This window comes from Pezoporus flaviventris, unplaced genomic scaffold (genome assembly GCF_033815535.1).
Source record: "Pezoporus flaviventris isolate CSIRO_AGI_PZ_B2104156 unplaced genomic scaffold, CSIRO_AGI_Pfla_v1 ptg000148l, whole genome shotgun sequence".
NCBI classification, from domain to species: domain Eukaryota; kingdom Metazoa; phylum Chordata; class Aves; order Psittaciformes; family Psittacidae; genus Pezoporus; species Pezoporus flaviventris.
This window is the reverse complement of record NW_026892696.1, coordinates 1,216,917-1,242,176: the sequence shown is the minus strand read 5'-3', so window position 1 is coordinate 1,242,176 and position 25,260 is coordinate 1,216,917.

The window sequence follows — 25,260 nt, the reverse complement described above, 5'->3', positions numbered from 1 at the left end:
AAGGGTCAGTGGAAATCCAGAGCTGTTTTGTTGAGTTAGCTCCATGGTGGTCTTGGGGATCCGTTGCCCATCAGCAGCTCTAGCTCAAATTTCCTTTCACTTGCATACCAAGGGACTTTACCGTGCTCTGAAATCACAGTGCAAGGCAGTCTCCCAAGGGAAGGCAGTCAGGAAACGTGCTTTAAAAACTCACTGCTCTTGATTTGGACTAAAAGGAGATGCTTTTGAGGAAGGCAGCTTTTCTTCCAAAATCCCTCTAGTGGGAGAAGAGATGGATCACTGATATTTCAGTGCCATGTGTATGTCGTAGGCGTGTATGCACAGCTCCCAGATGCTTCACATATTGAAGAATGTCTCGTTCTGCAGGACAGAGTATCCCTGACAGGCCTTGACCAATTAGGTAGAGAGTATTCCTTCCTGAGGATCCTGGGATAACCAATGCAATAATGAATGCTGGGCCAAGGTAGAGAGATCACTTTGGAGGCATCAGTGCCCCTGCAGCCCTGCTGCTCACGTCCTGGGCTCCAGAAGACTTTCTGGAGCTCTGGGCTTGCTAATTGATGCTTTATTGCTTGTGAATCAATGAATTAACTCCCTTTGCACACATTGGGTGTTTTATAGCACAAAGTCAAAGGGAAGACAGAGGAAGATGGGAATCATCTCTTCCAATGTTTAATGGGAAGGGAGTTAAGTGTTAAATTCCACGACTCTTCCAAAAAGCTATTGAAAGTGCTATTGGGGTGGTCACAAGTAGCCTCTGCATTTACCAGGGCTTTAAAATCCCAAGGCAATGAACTCAGATTAGTAAACTGCAGATGACTGAAACCACCTCTGTGGATTGATACTTGATGACCAAGCATGTTTATATCTATGTGATGCAATCCGTGCACACAGAGATCACAGTAACTCCAGACTGATATGCAAGTACAGATGGACAATGCATCAACCAGTCAAATTAATAAAGCAAATGCAATTTACAACTGTTAAAAATTAACAGTGATGTCCTCTGATTGGAATATCTTGTTCAATTGGTCTCTGTCAGTGTCCCTGCTATCTCAGGAATATTTGCATCTCTGTTTGCCTATGAGACTGTCTGAAGTTTGTGGACTGGGTGGGATGGAGTTTTCTTTTGGGAGCTTTCCTAGCTGTAGTAACCCCTGAATTCACAGACTCACAGCCCGGGCTACCTTTGATCCTAGCTCTTCAGCTTAAACAAGTTCGATCTCTATCAGCCTTTCTGTTTCCTGTGCGCATTCACTCTTCCGTGTATTTTACAAACACAGAAACATGTACCCCAAAAAATCTGCCTGTTCCTCAGTGCACAAGTACTGTCCTGCCGTGGTCAGGATGTGTCTCTCACGCACTCACCATCCTGCAGGTGATCAGCAGCACGTTCCCAGTGGATCAGCCGCTCTGCTGCCCATCTTCTCATACTACTCTGGCTGGAAGACGGAGCAGTCTGGGTGTTGCATACAAGGAAAGCTGCTGGCAGGTCACGCTGCTCAGCAGGGTACAACTGTTTTCTCATTCAGGTGCAAAGGTGGAAGGATGGCAGTCACCTCCTGCTGGTCCTGGCCCATTGATTGCTTCTGCTTTAAGCCAGCCTGCCTTGAAAGCAGCAAAGGTGTCAGTGAATGAACAGGAGCCAAGGAAGTGACAGTGGCGTATCTGAGGAACGTGCTGGTTTAGCAGGACCTGCCTCTAGCTTGCTGGATCGGGCATCTTTTTATCACCTTTCCTTGCCCAAAGCAGAGGGTGGCAAGGAAAGCATCTGTCCTGAGCATCTCACCCTGCAGGAAAGTCTGCTTGCGTACCACAGGGATAATCCAGGTCCAGCAAAGAAGGTTCGTGACTTCTGCCTGTGGGGTTTGCACACTGGCACATTGGCCAGAAAGGCAGAGGCAAGAAAAGATTCCAGCAGTTTATAGCTGACTTTGGTGAAGAGGTTAGGAGGAAAGCAGTAAGGGTACAGGACAGAGAAATGTCTTGCAGTTGTCTGCTCAGTGACTACATGTTGAATCATGGCAAAGCTGACTAAGGCCCTATTCCTTTGCAGCAGCAGCAGCAGCTGTTCATCTCAAGTGGCCTGGCCCTGGGATTTGAACTGCAATGAGAGCACTTTTCCTGCTTCTGGTCTGTGGTTATTTGTGCAGCTGAATGAGCAGAGAGGAGATGCAGTGAAGTTGGCAGGAATAACAAAGGGACAGCAGTAAGGTAAATCCCAGGAAATATTTTCAGATTGCAGAGGGGTTTCCAAGACAGCAAAGGAAGATTGCAACTCATCTGGAAGCAAACACAGACCAAAGCTGTGTCCTGTCAAGAACCAAATCATCCTGGTGAAGTCCAAAGAAAAGGCCAAAACAGGACTGAAGATAAGAGACTGTATATTCTGCATAGTAGGAGGATTCTAGCAGCTCTCTGCGATGACAAAATGAAATCAGCAATACAGAAGAGAATTTTTGGGTGGGAATGGCTTGTGAGACAGCCAGTGGCAGAATTGGACTGAGCTGTGAATGAACATGGTGGAACCAACATGACGAGCAGGTGCGACCAGTGCTCAAGTCACAAATATAACTTTGAAGGAGGAAATGCGGAATCCTGTGTGTGAGGAACTTGTAAGGATGCACAAGTTTTGAAGATGGACAAAGACCTATGTTAAAAAAGCCTCAGGTTAGACACACTTGGCTTAGCAAGAAGATGAAATACATTAAAAGAAAGACTCCACTAGAACAAACCAGGCGACAGAGATCCTTCCAGACACTCTGGATTCATAAATCCAAGGCAGCCACAGATTTATTGTATCCTCAGAGCATGCGACCGTTAATGATGCAGCAGAGTTCAAGCCCTGACCCCAGGGATTGCAGAAATCTGCCTGGAGTATATAACAAGAGATTTCCTCAACTGCTCAAAGCCACCAAGAGGTTTTCTCTACAGGCCACAGCTAAACTGCAGCCTGTGTGATGATTACGGGGAAAGAGCCTTTCCTTTAACACCAATGCAACGAGCAACTTCAAGGGGTGTGGGAAAAGCATTATTAGCATAGGCAGCACCTAATACTGATAGAGCTTCGTCTCTCCTTAGCTCACGACCAGGAGGCACCTCTGCGTGTGGAGAATACTTAAGTAGTCAGTGAAGAGAACAAGATGCTGCTGTTGTGGCTGGCCAACAGCCCCTTTCTGGCAGACCTTCTAAGGCAGAGCTACAGAAAGATGGAGCACTGCTTTCTTCCCAGCCTCGCACAGGGTGCTCTTGTAAATGCTTCCCTGCACACGGGTCTCTCCCTTCCAGCACTGGTACATTCTCAACGATGCTAACAAGATGACTCTCATACATAATGACTGATGGTGGAGTCGTGGGTTAAAACTCCGAATGTGAGTTTTAATACTAAATGAATACTGCATAGCCAGTAAAGTCTGTGGCAGCCACATTTACCCGCATCATAGCAGTACATTTGACACCCATTAGATAAATACATTAAAGTCACTTCAGTGACTCTGCCCTCCGCTGAAGCATGCTCCAGAGCCATTTACAACCAAAGGACTTTCAGGAACTTGGTTCCTTGTGCTCCCAGGAGAGCTTGAGGGATAGGGAAAGTTGCAGTGGTTTATGGATCGTGTCCGTTTTAGATCCAGTTCTCCATTCGTCCTACACAAGCACAGACAGGTGTCACAGCAAAACCTGGTGTAAAGGGATGGGAATGTGTTAACTGTTAGTACTGACAACACGTGATTTTTGGTCAGAAGAAGAGACAAGGATGTGCTTTCTCTGTCCTGCAGGCAGCTGCCATGGCTTTGGTGAGCTATGGCACTGAGCTTGGTATGGTCCCATCCATCACAGTGGGTTGGGTCTGGCAGGTAGATGTGTATAATAGTAGGCAGTGAGGAGATTCAGTGCACTACGACAAAATGTTTCCAAATGAAGACCTGAAGTGCCCTTCCAAGCCCTAACGAGGACTGGCTCTGAAGTGATGCTGCCTGGCCATTGCTTCTGCCTCGTGTCTGCAGGAATGTAAGGGATGGCAGAGAAGAGTCAAGAATTGTCTGGGAAGGACAACTGAAGGGCATCGTGTGCTCCTTCCACATGGCTGCCCCACAGCAAGCTGCTGGTGAGTTTTCTACGCAGACAGCTCTCCTTGCAAAGCTCTCTTGTCCATGAACATGCCTACAGTCCACTGACCCCTCACTCATTATCATAATCTGCCATCTGAAAGAGATGTAGGGCAATGGCACTGCTGTCACAGGGGAGCACTGTGGACACTGAGCACAGAACACGTCCCCGTGTTCCCAGCACGCACCTGCTGCTCAAGTTCCCGTGACTGCAGATGCTTTTTTGATTGCAAGAACAGGAGAATACCAAAAGCACAAATGCAAATCCGATGCTGCACTCGAGATTTGAGATAAATAGGGGCTGGGGGAAAATTCCTCCTCTTAAGGGCCCTGCTGCTGACGCTGTCCACCAAGCGCTGGGACACTGCAAGAGCTAAGCAGGGAAAAAAGTCCCACTCGTAGGGAATGGTCTGCTGCCACTCCTGAGTTCTTCTTTGTTGGATCTGGTCTGAAAGTGGAAAATTCTGAGTATCTTATAAATGGCCTCGTATTTTACAAGCAGTCTAGGGAGGTGATGTCTGGCCACACAAGTCTAGGCAGCCTGGGAGTTTCATCCACAGCAGACACACTGCCCCTTGGATGCAGCTCCTGGAAAACACAGCAAACCAGCTCCCTATGAACATGCCTCCAACACCCCGTGCTGCTCAAAATAAGCGGAGGACCCTGCAAATGGCAACTGCAGACAAGGGCTTGTAAACACAAACTCTGCAGGCCATGGCCAGGAGATGTGTAGAAATATGCCACATGTGGCCAGAGGAAGGCGACTGGTGGTAGGCACGTTTAAAAGGATACAAGGTGCTGAACAAGGAGAACAAGCCTGATTCTCATTTACACCCTCCTGCGCTTGGTTGGTGGCATTTACACATACCAAAGACCTGGTCAGCAACTACAGTATTTGTTTCAGGTATTTATAAAGCCACTGACTGATCATTCAGCTTCAACCACAGCATTCTGCTCCTCTTAGAGGTCGGGGCTTATCCTGCCTTTCTGTGGTCAGGACACCAATGACACCTTTCTAAGCACTCAGGCATTTCATTTCCAAAGGGCTCTCACTGCCAGCTGTGGAGTTATCATTCCCTCCCACAACCCATCCATCCTCCCCTGTCTTTCCCTCCCCAAACCTTATGATGCTGCTCACCCCTGCACCAGCAACCCTGAATCGAGCAGGTGATCACTTTGTCTTGCAAACAACTGGAAACCCAACATTAGAAATGTTGGGCGGGCCATGACAAATTGCAAAATGACAAACAAGCAAATGGGAGGAAATGTGCATATAAAAAAGAAAAAAAAAAAATCTCCTGGCATATTGTCAAAAAGCTGCACGTTTCCTGCCCCAGGGAAGGGCTTGAAGCTCTTGAACGACATGATGCTTGGAGATGCCATTTTTCATTAAAAATCCCCAACCATCCATTTCCAACCCCAAACTCACAATCTGGTGTGAACAAAAGAAGGTAAAAGGACAAAGCTCCCAACAACGACTACTGAAAAATAAAGGTACACATCAGCATTTGTAACCAAAAACTGCTCCATGCTGTACCTGGGAAGTGTTCCGGGGAAAGATCTCTGGCATCTAGTGAGGACATCACTAAAAGACCTGTGCATATGACATGTATGGGGCAATGATGCCACTGGAGGGTGGATGGACGGACCCTCAGGAAACTGCCACTCACAAAACTGTTCCATGACAAGAGAAAATGAGAGATGTAAAAAGGATTGGTTCCCCATCGCCACCCCCTGAAGCATTACAGATTCCTTCTCAATTGTTGGAAACGGTCTCCTCTAGTCCCAGTTTATTTGTTTGGGGTTTTTTGTATTTTTTTTTTTTTTTTTATTTTTTAAAAAGGTCTTTAGCTTTGGAAGAAGTCCATCCATTTCTGAGATGCACTTGGTTCCACAGCACCAAAGAGCTTCAGCTCTCTCTCCCCATTCATTTGGTAACAGGGGCTTTAGGGAAGGACTGCTGACTGCATGCAATTCCCAGAGCTGCCATCCCATGGGAGAAAGAGAAGTGCTTCTTGTGATCTTCCTTTGCATTCATCTTCTTGAAGAAGTCTCATTGCTCCAGAGGTGCTGGGCCCAGTGCAGCAGCCTTGTGCAAGAGGAAACAGACGAAGCTGCTCTCTTCTCTTCCTTTGGAGACTCCCATTGGTCTTGGAGCCCTTTTCAAGAACACAATTGCTTTATTATTATTTTAAAAGATTTCACAGTTTGTGGCTTGGTTTGGGGCTCTTTTTTCTTTTTCTTTTTTTCCAAAATAGTTTTCATGTTCCCTTTTTCCATTCCTTAAATTCTAGACGCTCTTGGCGACTTCTCATTGCTAATGGCAGGGCATTTCTTCCTGTTGCCATGATCCTCAGAGCAGCTGCCTGTCTCTGGTCCATGTAGAACACTCAAGAACTGTAGCTGGGACATGCAAGGGCAAAGGGGAGCAGGGCCTCAAGGAAGAGGAGTAGGAGGACACTTTGCTGTCAGACCTCCACAGACTGAATTTGGTTCATCTGTGCTCTCATCACCTGGATACTGTTAAGGATCCTCTTCTGGTGTGCTGCTAAAGTGACCCCAGCTCACAGAATGTCCCTTTTGGAGGAAAAGAAACAAACACCATATAAATACCCCATTTTTCTCACAGCAGAACAAGTTCATATATGAGCATACTCCATATATGCAACGAATACAGGCAAACCTGGTGAAGTGCTCTTCTCTTTCTTTTTGATTCTTCCTAGCTTTGCAGTTGCTACCTACCTGCAGCACCCCTGCAGTCCTGCAACCTCAATAGAGAGCATGAAACCAAATACCACAGGCTCTGCTCATTGTTTGTAAGTGAATTTGCCTTAAGGTTTTCTACCCATGCATTGTTTTGCTTCTTTCTTCACATGTTTAGATTATCTCTCTCTTCTTGTGACACAGTAACCCATTTTTTCCTTCCCTGGGGACACACAAGAAGGAAGTGCTACATTGGCAGCAGTGTGAATCTCACTCCTCCCTGTGCAGATGATGGTTGTTCTTGCTACTTTAGCTTTGATCTGATGAGGCCATCAAGTGATAAACTTTTGCTACTTACACTCTTTTTGCTAAATCACAGCGCTCCCATGTTTCCACTGCTTCTATTTTTTATAGAGAGCGGGCACCTGGGAAGAACAAAGGTTGTGCCAAGAGCGTGAAAGTGACTCTGCATTGTTCGTACCTGTGGTCACTCCACATGAGTTTGTTACTCATCTCCTCCTTGGTGGATAAATCTCAGTCATGAATGCTTCTGATCAGCAAACAGATGGCATTCAGGAGATGTGACCTGTACCTGACTGTGAGGATTTCCAGTTGCCGTTTCTCCTTCCTTGAGTGTTAGGAGTAGATTTTTAAGAAGTGTGGCAAACCCCTTGCCTGTTTTAGAGTGGAAGTCAATGGGCAAAGAAGGGTAAACAGGTGCTCCAAGGAAAGGTGAGCAAAAATCCTCTAGCACAAGTGGCACATGAGCCTTCAGAGCTGCTTTAGACTTTGTCCCCGCCACATGTGCTGAGCTAGAGGATTTTCCTTCTTGGATGACTCTGGCACCTTGACTTTAGCTTTGCTTCTGATTGGGAACAAAGACCAAAGACTTCACTCATGTCTGTAAACCAGAATAAGACTGTGGCCCCACACAGCCCTGTGCTTCCTCAGCTTTCTGCCCTGGACGCGGATACTGCGTTGGCCCAGGTGTCCCAGCCTGCACATACGCTCAGGCAGGCTGCGGTGTGGTGGAGCTGTGATGTCCCACTTCACTCAAAGTTCTTTTTCCCTCTCCTTCCGATTTTATGGACCCTCTTCCTGTTCTATGAATACAGCCTATAATGTGCCAACGTCATCCCCAGGGCCTTGGGGATGCATCACAGATGTACTGAACAGTCACAGCTGCCACATGAATTTCCTAGCAGCAAGTAAGATCAGAAAGCCAGAAGCGGTCAGTTTGGCTGTTTGCGGGACTGGATTCGGACCCATTAGTGGATTTAAAGACTGCAATTAGGGACCAACTCAGAAACAGAATTCCTGGTTACGAGGCACAGACAAATCAGCACTTAGAGATGGCTTTAATGCTTGGTGCTTTCTTGGGCAGGTTTGCTAAAGCTAACTGCAACCAACCACAAATCTTTCCCCAGAGGCATCAAAGTCCCATCTAGCTTCAAGGGATTTCAAAACCCACCACAAACAGATTTCAGCTGCCTGCTTTCTCTGAAGATCTTGACACTAAGGGATGTTTTTAGGGGATGCAGGACAATTCAGAACAAATTTGAAACCATCTGGACTTTCAGAGGCCTTTCTTAGTCAGGAATTTGTTTGCAGTGGCACGTCAGACATCCAAAAGGACTGTGGAGTCTAAAAGTGCTCTTGAGCGGCTGGAGAATGCTCTGATGCTGGCCTGGATTCTCTGTGTTTTCCATGTTGGGGTTTTGGAGACCCTTGTGGGGTTCTTATTTTCACAGTGGGGACGTGCAGCATGAGAGTGTGGCAATGAATTCTGCAGCCCCAGGCCAGCAGACAGACACCCACCGTCCGGAGACAAGACAGAGCCTGCAGCACAAAGTAGTTCTGCAGAAACTGAATAGGCTAGAAGTGGGTCCACAGAGCAACAAGCTTTAAAGAAAGTACATTATGGGAGAATAAAGACTAATTCAATAACAACCCCTTGTTGTCAAACTGCTGAGATTTTTCCTTGGGCTTTGGGAACAGAAGCCAGGGCACTTACTCTACGGTCAGCTGAGATACTACGCCAAAGGAGGTGAAGGCAGCACTGGCAAAGCTCTCCTTGTACTGGCTCATCTTGATGGCATCCAGCCATTCATCCACAGTGTTGAAGCTGGTATAATCTGGGATTGTGCAGTCAAGTAGGGGGAGGTTCATCCTGAAACACAGAAATGGGGAATGAGCAGAACAAACAGCAGAGAAAGCACATGTATTTCTGCACCCTCCGGCAGCTGAAGAGATCTGGACCAGTACCATTCAAAGTGCCTGCACTGCACCGTATTATGAAGTACCAATCAGAAAACAGTCTAATTCAACTGAGGGAAAGATGGTGTAGAGCATCAGAGAAGTCTTACTAGGTCAGTTTGTCCATGTCCTGGGTTCAGCAGTAGCAGTCATGTTTCTCCTCCTTGGTAGCTGGTGCAGTGCAGTGTTTTGACTTTCGGCTCGGGAACAGAGCTGATAGAGATGTTTTGGTTTGGCCAAGGACTTTGTGAGCCTCATGCTCTGCCAGGGAGGAGGGGAAGCTGGGAGGAAGCAGAGACAGGACACCTGACCCAAACTGACCAAAGAGCTATTCCATACCACAGCACGTCATGCCCAGGACGTAACTGGGAGTTAGCCGGAAGGGCAGGGAGACTGCAGGGTTGGAGGAGGTATCGGTCGGAGCTTGGTCGAGCCTGGGGGGCGAGTTAATGGTCAGCTGGTGCTGAGGTGTTTTATTCTCTTCCCTTGTTATTTCCTTTATCATTATTATTACTGGTGGTAGCAGTAGTGATTTGTGTTATACCTTAGTTACTAAACTGTTCTTATCTCAACCCGTGGGAGTTGCATTCTTTTTGATTCTCCTCTCTGTCCCTCCGGGAGCAGGGGGAGGGAAAGAAAGGGGGGGAAGTGAGCGAACGAATTACCTGTCTGGGTTTAAACCACGACAGTACAGGAGAGTTAGAAGCCTTCAGAGATGATGGGATGCAGCTCTAAAATCATGGCTGCAAGAGGGGAGAAAATACGTTCTCTGGGTGTATCTCCACCCAGCCCAAGGAAACATCATACTGCTCGATGAGGCTTTATTTGCCTCCACTGAATGCAAGATTAAGCTACCAAAACAACCACACTCAGCCAGCATCATATGTACATGAAACCAATGTCCTCCTTTAACTGCAGTTAGAGTCACTGCCCAACCCAGTGAGCTGCGGTCACCAGATCTAAGCTGTCCAAGAAGAGGGACCAGAGTGACCTTGACTTCTTGGAATGCCCTTCCTATAAAGGACTAAATATCACTGGGCAAGCTGCCTCTGAAATAACTAGCCTAGAGAGATGCAAAGATGGTACCCACCAGGACACAAAGGACAGCAGATCTGCAAAGAGAAGCCACAGGACAAGAGGAAGACAGAAATACACACCCAGAGGAAAGAGGTGCCATGGCTTTCAGGCTGTTAGGATTTCGCATCAGTTTAGCTAAGGGGTTGACAATTTGCCCAGATTTGGGTCTGTGGTTTCCATCTTTCTGCCAACAGTCAAGCATTAGCTGGCACTGGGCATCTGGAATATCCACAGGTGGTGGCAGCCGATAGTCCTGCTCAATAGCATTTATCACCTACAAGATGAGAAAGAGAGATCAATACAGTGGCAATTAAACCTATTTAATTCCTCATGTTCCTTTTCCCGGACCTTGAGCATGACTGGCATGGCCAGACCTACTGCAGCGGGGCTGCCTGCCATCTCAGCCACCACCACATACTACTGTAGCTCCCAGCCGGCTCCACGTCATGTTATCCAGTGAGGAGATGATGGCCTTGTTCAGCTGACACGCAGCCTTGCTGACTACGTGCGATGAGCCATGCCCATAAGCGTCCTGATCCAGGGAGAGCATCCCCGCTACCTTGACAAGGATGTGTAAGCCTGCGGCGTCCGGCACGAGTGAGCCAGAAAGAAGGGTTTGTATTTTTGGACAGGTACACAGCCCAACACAACAGCTCACTGGGAGGAGAGCATCCCTGTCCAGCGAAGGGTCTGTTTGTGAGTTACAGACAGGGGAAGCTGCCCCTGTGTTTTCCTTTCTCCGGTGGTGCTCTCCACTCACTCCCGCCAACAACCCAGTGACAGTCATGCCACGAGACAGGGCTGGGTGCACTGAGCCAGCAGTACATGTTGGATCTCCCCACGGTCCTGTGCACATGCAAACTGGAACACGCAGTGGGGAGCACCAAGACCTTGGGCAACAGAGCCAGACACATGACAACTTTGCTACAGCCCCTTGAGAAGGGTTGCAGCACACCTTGCCTAAGCCATGCTGTGGCTCTGCAGGCCAAACACAAGGCGGCTTTGGCTGCTGCGTGTTTGCTCTCTCCTTACTGCATCACACAACATGGGAAAATGTCTGGTCTTGCAATGTGCAGTGGAAGAAGCACATGCACAAGGGCTAGAGGCTCTTCTTCAAGAGGAACCTCCGGCAGCCCTCCATCCTCTCTACAATCAAGGAGGATGGAGCTGCACAGCTTCTTACACATCACAGTCCAAGCTTGCCACGGGAAATTCAATGACCCTCTAGTAGAAGATGACCTTGACCATGGCAGGGGGGTTGGACTAAGTTATCTTTAAAGGTTGTTTCCAACCCAAACCATTCTGTGACTCTATAACAAACTTTTACCAAATGCCTGTGCTCTCCTGTAGATGAAGATGTGCTTGCTGCTCCAGGAGCTCTCAGCTCAGGGGTAGCATTTCCTTTTCCACCTGCCTGCTCCCTTTCTTCTTGGGCACCTGTCTACCACCCCCGAGGGTGCTCACATTAACGCTGTCCTATTGCCCTGCGTGTTGGACAGTCCTTAACCTCTGCCACAGCAGCACAAGAGCAATTCTCCTGGCATATTGTCAAAAAGCTGCACGTTTCCTGCCCCGGGGAAGGGGTTGAAGCTCTTGAACGACAGGATGCTCGAGATGCCATTTTTCATTAAAAAGCCCCAAGCAACCAACCAACCTCCAAGAAGGAGGCCGCTAACCCGGAAAGCTGGGAATTAGTAACAAAAAAAAAAAAAAAGAAAAACAACCAAAAAAGCAGGAAGAGGACAATCAAAAGCAAGGGGTTCCTCCTAAATCTGTTGTCCCCACGCATAACCGCTTTGCTGGCCTGCAGGGGGCTGATGAGGAAACGCACTCGCACCATGAACTGCCGCCTGATGCGCTGGTAAAGGAGATCTCTGCTGGTGCTGCCAGGAAAAAGCAGTGGGTCTTAGCAGTACGGGACTCTGCTTTGAAAGGGACAGAAGCACTCGTCTGTCAGCCTGACCCCATCTCAAGGGAGGTGTGTTGCTGACCTGGGGCTCGGATCAGGCATGTTGCAGAGAGGCTGCCTGCTCTAGTAAGTCCCACGGACTATTACCCACTTCTAGTGATCCCTGTGGGTGCTAGGGATATAGATAGCAGTAGCCTGGGGAGCATAAAGAAGGACTAGAGAGCCCTGGGGGAGGTGGTTAGGGGCTCTGGAGCTCAGGCTGTCTTTCCGTCAGTTCTCCAGGATACCGGGGAGGACCCTAAAAAGGCTAGGAGGATTGGCCTGGTTAATAAATGGTTAGAAGGGTGGTGCCATAGTCAGGGGTTTGGGCGTCTCAAACATGGGACCCAAGTTTGTAGGCCAGGTCTACTGGAGGCTGCTGGAGCTGCTCTAAAGGAACGAGAAGAGCGGTTTTGGTAGGAGGCTTGCCAGACTGGTCAAGGATGCTTTAAACTGGATGTGTTGGGGGAGGGGGGCATCGTTCCATCCCAACACACCCAGTCTGTTGTCAGCACCTATAATAAATGCTCGGAGCAATGTAGTGATATTCCAGCTGCTCCAGCCAATGAGCCGGCTGCATTTGGAGCTGGGCTCAGATGCCTCTGTGCAAAGGCCCGCAGCATGGGGGACAAACAAGAGGAATTAGAGATGTGGGCACGTCTACGGGGGTATGATATAATGGGCATCACAGAAACATGGTGGCACGGCTCCTACGACTGGAGTGTTGGGATGGAAGGTTACAGGCTCTTTAGAAAAGGCAGGCCCGGCAGGCGGGGAGGGGGAGTTGCCCTTTATGTTAGGGATAGGCTGGAGAGTACGGAACTCTGTCTGGGGACAGGTGAGCAGCCCACAGAGAGTTTGTGGGTCAGGGTTAAAGGGAGAACATCCATGGGAGACATTACTGTGGGGACCTGTTACAGACCACCTGATCGAGAGCACTCTGCGGGTGAAGCGCTCTGTAGACAGACAGGAACAGCCTCACGCTCACGGGCCCTTGTTCTCATGGGGGACTTCAACCACCCTGGTATCTGTTGGAGCGACGGTACGGCCCGGCACAAGCAATGCAGGAGGTTCCTTGATTGTGTGGAAGACAAATTCCTTCTGCAAGTAATTGAGGAGCCGACACGGAGAGGTGCCATGCTTGACCTCGTGCTCACCAACAGGGAAGGGCTGGTTGGAAATGTGATGCTCCAGGGCAGCCTTGGATGCAGCGATCATGAGATGCTCGAATTTGAGATCCTCGGGACAGTGAGAAGAGCGTGCAGCAAGCTCACTGCCCTGGATTGCAAGAGAGCAGACTTTGGCCTCTTCAGGAACCTGCTTAGTAAGGTTCCATGGGATACAGCCCTAGAGGGCAGGGGGCCCAAGACTCTCGGTTGATATTCAAGGATCACCTCCTGCAAGCTCAGAAGTGTTGCATCCCAACTAGAAGGAAGCGCAGCAGGAGGGCCAGGAGACCTCCTTGGATGGATAAGGAGCTGCTGAGGAAACTTAGAGGGAAAAAAGAGGCTTCTAAAAGGTGGAAGCAAGGACAGGCAGCCTGGGAAGAATACAGGGATGTTGTTTGGGAAGCTAGGGACCAGGTCAGGAAAGCTAAGGCCCAGTTAGAATTAAACTTGGCTAGGGATGTGAAAGATAACAGGAAGGGATTCTATAGGTACGTAGCGAATAAAAGACAGACTAGGGACAATGTAGGCCCCCTCCGGAAGCTATCAGAAGAACTGGCTACCCTGGATTTGGTTCTTAAGGACTTCATTTTCCACTCTTTTCTCTGACTTGGCACATGATGGGTGAAACTGAGTAGTGTCCTGCAGCCTTTTTAGTAGCTGAATCTGCTTGTGATTTGGCCATCCCTACACATAACACCCAACAGCACCAAGATACCTTTTCCAGCCAATGCTGGCAAGTGTCTTGGATAACTATCTCACTACCTGGAGGTCTGCACGTAATTGTGTATGTTTCTAAGAAAGCAAGTAACCTGGGGACAAGTTATTGGCGTTTAGCCACATCTTCATAGCCAGAAAGTTCCCAGTCTGTTCCTAGATACTAATTGTTGGAAATTGACTTTCCAACCCAAACTCTTGTATGATTTTATAATTTCATTTCATTCCTGCATTTAAATTAATTATATATTTAATTATTATTATTCTCATCATTCAGTCATTCCTTTCTTTCTTTCTCTTTCTTTGTTTCTTTCGTTCATTCTTTCTTTTTATTTCTTCCTTCCTTCCTTTCTTGCATGCCTGCTTCCCTCCCTCCTTCCCTCGCTTGTTTCATTTCACTATTGATTTTCACCACGTTATTTCAATATTTCCTCTCTTTTTCTATCCTTGCCCTTCCCTTTTCCATTGTTTCATTTCAGTATTTCAGTCTATTTCATTCCATCAAGTCAGTTTATTTTTTTTACAGAAAATCAAATCAGAATAAAGAAGAAGAAAGCAGAACACGACCCACCCCAACCCCCCACCCCACTCCCCCCCACCCCCACCACCGCCCCCCCAGCTGGTTTAAACACTCGTCTCATGGACAACAGTGTGGATTTTCCACAGCTCCCTCGCGGTTCTGAGCACAACTTGTGGCCTGTGGGAAATTCTGCTGACCTTGGTCTTCAGGTCCAGGTTGATCAGACACAAAAGAAACCTGCAGAAATAAGCATTCAAGAATTGTTTGGGTAAGAATGCAATTAGAAACCTGCTTTTTTATCATTCACTTGTACAAGTTTCTCAATGATTTTATACATGGCAAACTCCTTCCCAGAGTGAGCCGTGCCAGTTTGGGATTGCAAGGTCCACAAAGGACTGCATAAGCCTTCTTCGACATGAGGCTGCTTAGGGCTGTCTGACATACCTTCCTTACTTTAGGAGCTGATGAAGTGGGAGAGAAACTCCCACATCTCCTCTTACATGAGCTCCTCGCCTGCAAACATGGGGACTGTTCTGGACTTGGACTTAGACTCTGATTTTCTGAGTTCTCTGTTGTCATGGCTTTTCTCTCAGATGCAGATGTTGTGCTTTCAAGTTCCTGCAAAATCGGTAAAACAAGGTCAGGATCTTCAGCAGGCATCATTTTGGAGAGAAGTGAGAAACAAAACCCCAAGGACTTTGTAATTGTTCCACAATCTGGAAGAGGGTTTTGAAACCTGAACCCCCAACCTATCCCATAGTCTCAGCTCAGAAAATCCTCTTGCCCGTGTACAGAGGTCACATGCTTCATTATTAACATGCTAAATTGTCAGACAGCAGCAGAGAGGCGATGACAACTACACGTGTCAGCATCTGCCCACGCAGCAGGCACCCAAACTTACTGATTTCTTTGGGAACTTGCGTTTTGCCAGGATGCTGGAAAAGTCCAGGTTTGCAGGCAGGGGTTTAATCGGCCAAGCCGCATCTAACACATTGACTCTGATGTCAAGTACAAGCAGTTTCTTTACAGGAAAAAGACCGTTCCATGTAGAACGTAACTGAAATAAACGCCTCTTAGTAGCTGCATCCACCTAAAACAATCAGACAATTGTAGGGCTTGTGAAGGGAATAGAAAACAATTTCTTGATGTTTTCTGTCAAGCTAAAGATTTCATCTCTTCCCTATCTCTAGGAACAGCTTGCCATGTTACCACCTTGCTCTACAGCACTTGTAAGCAGTGCAGCTCATACATCTATACCCATGGACTGAGGAACAGAAGCTCGAATGTGCAATTGGTGTTTCAAGGCGATTTGAAGGTTTTATTGCACAGATTCCATTCTCTGAAAACTTTCTTTCACCTGTTTCCCTAGCAAAAGTCTCATTTTCCTTGCCCAATTTCTGTGGGAAAAAAATTACAGGAAGAAAACGATCGGAAGGCACCAGGGCAGGAGGCTTCACAACTGCTCTGGGCACCCCATCCCAGTGCTCAGTCACCCTCTCAGTACGTGAGCGCTTCCCCAAGTTCAGGTGGACCTTCCTGCCTTTGAGTTTATGCCCATCACCTCTCATTAAAACATTAAAGACATGGCAGCAGAATAAGAAAACCTCAAATGTATGTCCTACCAAGAACAAATGCTGCCGAGATTACAGAACTTTTCTGAGAGAGTGCATACCTGTTCAAACACGCGAGGAAATATTAAAGTTAGGTTTCCAGCAAACGCAGGCACATATTCTCCTCCCACATTCTTTATAATGGAATCCATCAGGTACAGGAATGGCAGTTTCTGTGATGGAGGAGCCTGGAGTAATGAGAAGAAGCTGACATGGGGCTTCAATCGCGAGACATGCTGCGTTCCCAGAGCTTTTGGTGGGATGAGTCCCAAACCCTCTCCTAGTACAATCAGGGAGGGAGGGCTCTCGCCCTCCTGGGAGTCCCCTGCCCACTTTCCTGTCTCTCTTTGTCCCTCCTACATTCCTCCTCCTGCAACCCCTGCACCTTGTGCTGCCTGTCTCCTGTACTCCTCAGCACTCCCTCTCCCCTATGCTCTTCCTCCTAGCCCCTAAGGCCACCCATTCCTGCTGCCCCAGCTGGTCCCTCCAGCAGGATGTGTAAAAGTAGGAGCGAGTGGCATATAAAAACCTTGATGATCTGTGCCTCAATCAGGGACACAATGTCCTTCCTGAAGCGCATGTTCTCCTCGGCCACGATGGTCAGGACATCGATGTGCTGCTTGCTGTTGTAGCTCAGCTGCTCCAGCACAGACTGGTAGGCTCGTTTCGCTTCTTTCCGGGCCTCGCTGCTCCCAGCGCTGCTCTCCGGGGCCACCATGCTGCTGTGAATGGGGCCTGCACCACAGGACGCAACCCAAGGAGCGAGAGCCTGCGATCCCCTCACACCGGGTGCACAACGGCAGCCTCCCCTCGCACCCAGTGAGTTTGTTGTGAGGATGGGGCCCGTCGCCTTGGAAACCGCATCCAGCTCCCTCACTGCGCCCTGATTGGCTGGCGACCCTCTGCTCAGCCCTGATTGGCTCATCCCTCCCAGCAGCAGCCTCTGGCTGCCTAGGACCATCTTCCTCTGCTTGGCTCCTGGGCTAAAGCCCCCTTCTTGCACCGCCTCCTGACTCTGCTTGCGTTTCCCTCCTCAACTGCTCTGCCTCTCCCTGCACCTTTCCCTCTCGGCCCTGACCTTCCCCACAGGGTCAGCCGTGGGCTTGGACGTCAATGAACATGGGATGGATGTCAGTTCATATGGATGTCAGGGGCCACACAGACTGCCCCAGCTTTACTAGGATTCATTTGTTTTATTTCTAGCTGAGCAAGCTCGATTTGCTGACTTTCAACCAAGAGTCCACAAAGAGCTGGCTGAGATCTTTCAGTGATCCGTGACTCAGCTGAGCACGCTGGGGAACTAAGTACACTTACTGAGTTCCAACCACTGTGCTGCGTTTCAGCACCCTGTACAAACCCTTCCAACGTCACTCTACAATCACATGAGTAGAGTGAGTGCTAAGAATGCAACTCTTTTGATGCTGCCTTTGAAGGGAGGTCTTATTCCACCCAGCCCTTCTTTTCATGGGGAAACTTGTGTAAACTGGATGATGCGGTCCCCTTTGCAGCATGTTCTCTGACATAGTGCACAACGTTCAGTTCTTGTGGCATAGCTCAGCTTCATTCACATGATAAAGTATTATTAAACAGTTATCATCATCTCACTGTTTTTACTTCTGTGACATCATTCTCATTCCCAGTAGACTCTCATATAGACAGTCTCAATGGGCTGAGTATGCGTAACATGGCAAAGGTCTCTTTGAGGATCTGTTACAGTGGCTGGGCTGTGATGCCATTCCGTACTGTCAGGTTACACTTACGTGGAGCAGATGTTCTGCACACGGATGTGTTCATTTGCTGAGAGTGTAACATCTTGCTAAATAAAAATGAAACATAATTTTACCCTGATGTCATTATTGCTATTTCTTATTTTTGTGCTGTATAAAAACCCCTCATCGGCTGTGTCTCAGTGCTCCTAAATACTGCCTTCGGATTGTCTGACATATTCTGCGCTACTTTGACTTATTCCACATCCTTTCTAATATATAAATATTACAATTGCTATTATTTTCTTCTTCTGCTTCACGAGGTGAAGGTTTTCATGAGGGTTCACAGGACAGTGGTGCAGACCTTTGCAACTGATTGTAATATTAAATAACCTCTTTTGCTGTCTTGTGAGGCTAACGGGCACCTCTGTGGATTTCTGTTACCACAAACCTCAAAGGTAAGCCTTCAGTGCATGCAATGTAAATATACCCTGATGTCTGGATTTACTGTGTCTGAAGGGGGGCTATAGGGATGCAGGGACTATTCATTAGGGACTGTAGTGATAGGACAAGGGGTGATGGGTTAAAACTGAAACAGGGGAAGTTTAGATTGGATACAAGGAGGAAGTTCTTTCCTGTTAGGGTGGTGAGGCACTGGAATGGGTTGCCCAAGGAAGCTGTGAATGCTCCACCCCTAGCGGTGCTCAAGGCCAGGTTGGACAGAGCCTTGGGTGACCTGGTTTAGTGTGAGGTGTCCCTGCCCATTGCAGGGGGTTGGAACTGGATGATCTTAAGGTCCTTTCCAACCCAGATCATTCTGTGATTCTGTGATTCTATAAAAACACCCCACATTGCCCAAAGAAATCACTGAACTGCTCATTGTGGAAAGCTTGCAGGCTCAGCTGGAAACGTGGTCCCTCCTGCTCTGGGGTGAAAGGTGTCTTCCACATGTGCTGCTGGATCTGCAGCTGCCTCCTGGCTGGTCTGGGACTGCAGGCAAAGACCCCTGAGGATGGTCCCTGTGCCCTCCCTGCGCATGGAGAAGGGCCCAGCAGCAAGGCAGGGGAATCCCTGCCTGAGCCTGGCAGTGCTTCCTTATCAAGGCTGCCTTTGTGAGCGGGGAGATACATTAATCTTCTCTTGGTTTTACCCTAACACCAACCATGTTAAAACACACAAAAGTGGGTTTGGTCCTTAATAAACAATTAAGAACACTGCTTACCTGGGCCCACGTTAAAGTCTTTCCTGTCACAGTACAAAAGAATGACAAATGACCCCTGAAATGCCATTCTAGCCCATTTCTAACAGCACTACCACAGACAGTCTTGCAGATAAGCCAGAATGGTGCGCTGTGACCTCCTTCAAAGCATTCCCTCCAGCTGCAGACGGTGCTTTGAGCTTTGGATGAACTATTTCCCATTTTATCCCAAATTTCTATTTAACTGTTTCCCAAAGGCTTCACATACTGAAGAATGTCTCGTTCTGCAGGACAGAGTATCCCTGACAGGTCTTGACAAATTAGCTAGAGAGAATTCCTTCCTGAGCATCTTGCAGTAACCAATGCAATAATGAATGCTGGGCCAAGGTAGAGAGATCACTTTGGAGGCATCAGTGCCCCTGCAGCCCTGCTGCTCACATCCTGGGCTCCAGAAGACTTTCAGGAGCTCTGGGCTTGCTAATTGATGCTTTATTGCCTGTGATCAATGAATTAACTCCCTTTGCACACATTGGGTGTTTTATAGCACAAAGTCAAAGGGAAGACAGAGGAAGATGGGAATCATCTCTTCCAATGTTTAATGGGAAGGGAGTTAAGTGTTAAATTCCACGACTCTTCCAAAAAGCTATTGAAAGTGCTATTGGGGTGGTCACAAGTAGCCTCTGCATTTACCAGGGCTCTAAAATCCCAAGGCAATGAACTCAGGTTGGTAACCTGCAGATGACTGAAACCGCCTCTGTGGATTGATACTTGATGACCAAACATGTTTGTATCTATGTGATGCAATCCGTGCACACACGGATCACAGTAACTCCAGACTGATATGCAAGTACAGATGGACAATGTATCAACCAGTCAAATTAATAAAGCAAATGCAATTTACAACTGTTAAAAATTAACAGTGATGTCCTCTGATTGGAATATCTTGTTCAATTGCTCTCTGTCAGTGTCCCTGCTATCTCAGGAATATTTGCATCTCTCTCTGCCTATGAGACTGTCTGAAGTTTGTGGACTGGATGGGATGGAGTTTTCTTTTGGGAGCTTTCCTAGCTGTAGTAACCCCTGAATTCACAGACTCACAGCCTGGGCTACCTTGGATCCTAGCTCTTCAGCTTAAACAAGTTCGATCTCTATCAGCCTTTCTGTTTCCTGTGCGCATTCACTCTTCCGTGTATTTTACAAACACAGAAACATGTACCCCAAAAATCTCTGTGATCCTCAGTGTGCAAGTACTGTCCTGCCATGATCATCAGATCTTTAGCCTACGGACTGTAGAGAGAATTAGGATGTGTCTCATCCTAATGAGGGACAGGAAAGAGAGGAAGTGGCTTCTTTTACATTGGGGTTGAATGGCTTCATCTCTGCTTCTTCTGAGCTGGACAGGAATTTAATGTCTTTTGTTAGGAAAGTTCCAGTTTGTAACTGATGTACCAGAAAAATGTTTGAAGATTCTCCAAATCTTATCCTTTCTTCCCAGGTTCCTAAGGTTTTGATCTACAAAAGTCTTTATGTTTCCACTCCATACAAAAACATAGGTGGATAGACCGTGACTCACAGGTGTAATTGTCCATCTCAGAATAAATTATCAAACTGCCTGTCGGTGCTGCTTGAGCAAGCACTAGAGGAAGAGTCACTCGACTTAGGGTCTTTTAGCATTTGTTTAAAGCTGACTTTTCTTAGAGCAGACTAGGCCCAGAACTAGGAGGTGAAACCCCAAAGAATTGGTGATATTTCAGACCAGGCTGATTTAAATGATTTGGAAGAAATTCACAAATTTTCTTAAAAATATCATAGTAGTCATTACGTGCAATTATGGGCATGCTGACATCACAGGGTTGGGGTTGAAGAGGAAAATACACCACTTTCAGTTTTTCCAGTATATTTTACTTATGCTATGCATAGAGTGACGTGTTATGGCTTGATTTCATATCAGACATCCCTCCAGCTGAAGCAAAGTGAAAAGTCAGTTATAATGTGTCAGCTGGGAGCAAAGAAGGTTGTAAAGGGCTGGGCTGTTTGTCAGGAAGATCTTGGGTCAGGAGGGATGGACTGACAGGGTCAGTTTTTAGGTTAGAACTCCGACTGCAGGACTGAATTGCTCAAAATGAAGTCACAACAATCCCGTTTTACAAGCCTGTGGGTGGGAGATGCCAGAAACTGGGACTGAGCGAACCACAGAGCCTCACAGTTCACACAAAGCTCCTGCACCTAACAGCATGTGAAGTGGCACCGTATACATCAGGAACAGGGCTTCCAGGCAGCAACACTGGCACAAAGTGCATTGCACTGCTGGAGAGCAAAGCAGAGCTGCTCCAGCTCAGGACTGACACCTGCTAAGATGCAGCATTGAGGTATATTGCAGGCGTCAGGCTGCCTGGTCATCCAGGTGAGGAGGGGCTGCATGGGGAGCAGGGGGGCAGGCTGCAGGACAGAGCTCTCTGCAGCCTCCTGAAGAGGGGACGTGGGGAGGGCGGTGCTGATCTCCCTGGGAGCCAGGGCAGGCTCACACTTGATGTGAGGAAGAGGGGCTTCAAACACTGGCACAAGCTTCCCGGTGTGCCAAGGCTGTGCGTGCTGGAGAGCCGTATGGACAATGCCAGTAAGGACTGTGTCCTTAAGGACGAGCTTGAACTTCTGGCCGGCGCTGAATTGGTCAGGCAGCTGCACTACAGGATTGCTGTAGGCCCCTTTCAACTGAGCTCTGCTCTGCTCTGCTCTTCCATGGCCCCTGCTGGGGGCTGCCCCTCGAAAACCCCTGGCACCTCAAACCACCTGCACCTCGAGCCCCTTCCCCTCCCCAGAGCCCCAGCCCCAGCAAGCTTCCTGCTCTACCCCTGCACCCTGAAACCCTCAGAAGGCCAAACCCCCCAAAGCCTCTGCTGGGACACCCAAAACACCTCATGGGACCCCCTCAAAGCACCTCTGCCCCCCCTCGCTGCACACCCAAAGCACCCCGGGAGTCCCAAACCCAGCTGGCTGCCAGGAAAACCCCTGCACCCCGAAAGACCCCGCATCCCAAAACCTCCTCCAGAGCCTCCCAACATTCCCCCTGCACTCCAGACCGCGCCTTCAACCCCTAATGCTGTGCTATGCTGTGCTATGCTGTGCTATGCTGTGCTATGCTGTGCTATGCTCTGTTATGCTGTGCTATGCTGTGCTATGCTGTGCTATGCTGTGCTATGCTCTGTTATGCTGTGCTATGCTGTGCTATGCTGTGCTATGCTGTGTCACTCTATTCCCTGCAGTGACCATGAGTCACAAATGATAAGACTGCTCTTTGCCTGCATATCAGATGCATTTTCAGCTCCAGAAGCATTCTGAAGACTCACAAATTCACAGGTTGGAGCGGGATTTCATGTGAGTTCATAACTAGAACTTCATTTCATTTCATTTCATTTATTTCATTTCATTTCATGTCACTGGATTTCACTTCATTTGGAAGAAATTCTTCCAGAGGGAAGAGGTGCTGAGGTGCTGGCACAGGGTGCCCAGAGAAGCTGTGGCTGCCCCATCCCTGGCAGTGTTCAAGGCCAGGTTGGACACAGGGGCTTGGAGCAAGCTGCTCTAGTGGAAGGGGTCTCTGCCCGTGGCAGGGGTTGGAGCTGGAGGAGCTTTAAGGGACTTTCCCACCCAAACTCTTGTATGATTTTATAATTTCATTTCATTCCTGCATTTAAATTAATTATATATTTAATTATTATTATTCTCATCATTCAGTCATTCCTTTCTTTCTTTCTCTTTCTTTGTTTCTTTCGTTCATTCTTTCTTTTTATTTCTTCCTTCCTTCCTTTCTTGCGTGCCTGCTTCCCTCCCTCCTTCCCTCGCTTGTTTCATTTCACTATTGATTTTCATTATTTCACCACATTATTTCATTATTTCCTCTCTTTTTCTATCCTTGCCCTTCCCTTTTCCATTGTTTCATTTCAGTATTTCAGTCTATTTCATTCCAACAAGTCAGTTTATTTTTTTTACAGAAAAATAGAATCAGAATAAAGAAGAAGAAAGCAGAACACCACCCACCCCCCCACCCCCCCACCGCCCCCCCACCCCCCCCCCCCACCCCAACCCCACCCCCCCCCCCCCCCCAGCTGGTTTAAACACTCGTCTCATGGACAACAGTGTGGATTTTCCACAGCTCCCTCGCGGTTCTGAGCACAACTTGTGGCCTGTGGGAAATTCTGCTGACCTTGGTCTTCAGGCCCAGGTTGATCAGACACAAAAGAAACCTGCAGAAATAAGCGTTCAAGAATTGTTTGGGTAAGAATGCAATTAGAAACTTGCTTTTTTATCATTCACTTGTACAAGTTTCTCAATGATTTCATACATGGCAAACTCCTTCCCAGAGTGAGCCGTGCCAGTTTGGGATTGCAAGGTCCACAAAGGACTGCATAAGCCTTCTTCGACATGAGGCTGCTTAAGGCTGTCTGACATACCTTCCTTACTTTAGGAGCTGATGAAGTGGGAGAGAAACTCCCACATCTCCTCTTACATGAGCTCCTCGCCTGCAAACATGGGGACTGTTCTGGACTTGGACTTAGACTCTGATTTCCTGAGTTCTCTGTTGTCCTGGCTTTTCTTTCAGATGCAGATGTTGTGCTTTCAAGTTCCTGCAAAATCGGTAATTCAAAGTCAGTACTGCAAAATACATCACCCAGGCACATGTTCTCATGACAGCGTCAGGTTTTCTACTTACTCCACAGGCTCAAGGCAGCTGAGCTGCCAAACAGCTGATCTACTTTTCATATTTCTACACTTTAGAGGTGCTTTATTTTGGTACAATTCGCTATCAAACATAGCGAGGCTTTCACTTATGACTGTAAGACAACACAGCTTAACCACCATGTTCTGACGGTGTCATCAAACCGGCCTGAGCTAATGAGGAAACTGATTTTACTCCCAACAATTGGGCTTCCTTCTTCTATAAGAGCAAATATATTTCAGGTAGCCTGGCTGCTGTGAGCGACACGAAGAGATGGAAGACGAGGATCATCAGAAGGCAGCATTTTGGAGAGAAGTGAAAAACAAAACCCCAAGAACTTTGTAATTGTTCCACAATTTGAAATCTAAACCCCCAACCTATCCCATAGTCTCAGCTCAGAAAATCCTCTTGCCCGTGTACAAAGGTCACATAATTTGTTATTAACGTGCTAAATTGTCAGACGGCAGCAGACAGACCATGACAACTACACGTGTCAGCATCTGTGCATGCAGCAGGCACACAAACTTACTGAATTCTCTGGAAACTTGCGTTTTGCCAGGATGCTGGAGAAGTCCAGGTTTGCAGGCAGGGGTTTAATCGGCCACGCTGGATCTAACACTCTGACTTTGATATCCAGGACTAGTAGCTTCTTGAAAGGGAAAATACCGTTCCATGTGGAGCGTAATTGAAATAAACGCTTCTTAGTAGCTGCATCCACCTAAAACAATCAAACAATTGCAGGGCTTGTTAAGTTAATCGAAAACAATTTCTTGATCTTTCCTGTGGAGCTAAAGACTTCATCTATTTCCTAACTCCATGAACAGTTTGCCATTTTAACAGCTTGAATTTGTTCTACAGAATTTGTAAGCAGTGCAAGCTCATACATCTATACCCATGGACTGAGGAACAGAAGATCGAATGTGCAATTGGCGTTTCAAGGAGATTTGAAGGTTTTATTGCACATCACCATTCTCTGAAAACTTTCTTTCAACTATTTCACTAGCAAAAGTCTCATTTACTTGCCCAATTTCTGTGGGGGAGAAAAAATACAGTAACAAAACTATTGGAAGGCAACAGGGAAAGAGGCACAACAACCGCTCTGGGCATTCCATCCCAGTGCTCAGTCACCCTCGCAGTAAATTAGTTCTTCCCCAAGTTCAGGTGGCCCTTCTTGCCTTTGGGTTTATGCCCATCGCCTCTCATTAAGAGCAAAACATTCAAGATATGGCAGCAGAACAAGAAAACCCCACATGGAAAGCATGTATGTCCTACCAGGAACAAATGCTGCTGAGATCACAGAACTTTTCTGAAAGTGTGCATACCTCTTCAAACACGCGAGGGAATATTAAAGGTAGGTTTTTTGCAAACGCAGTCACGTAGTCTCCTCCCACATTCTTGATAATTGAATCCATCAGGTATAGGACTGGCAGTTTCTGTGAGGGAGGAGCCTGGAGTAATGAGAAGAAACTGACATGGGGCTTCAATCGGGAGACATGCTGCTTTCCCAGAGCTTTTGGTGGGATGAGTCCCAAACCC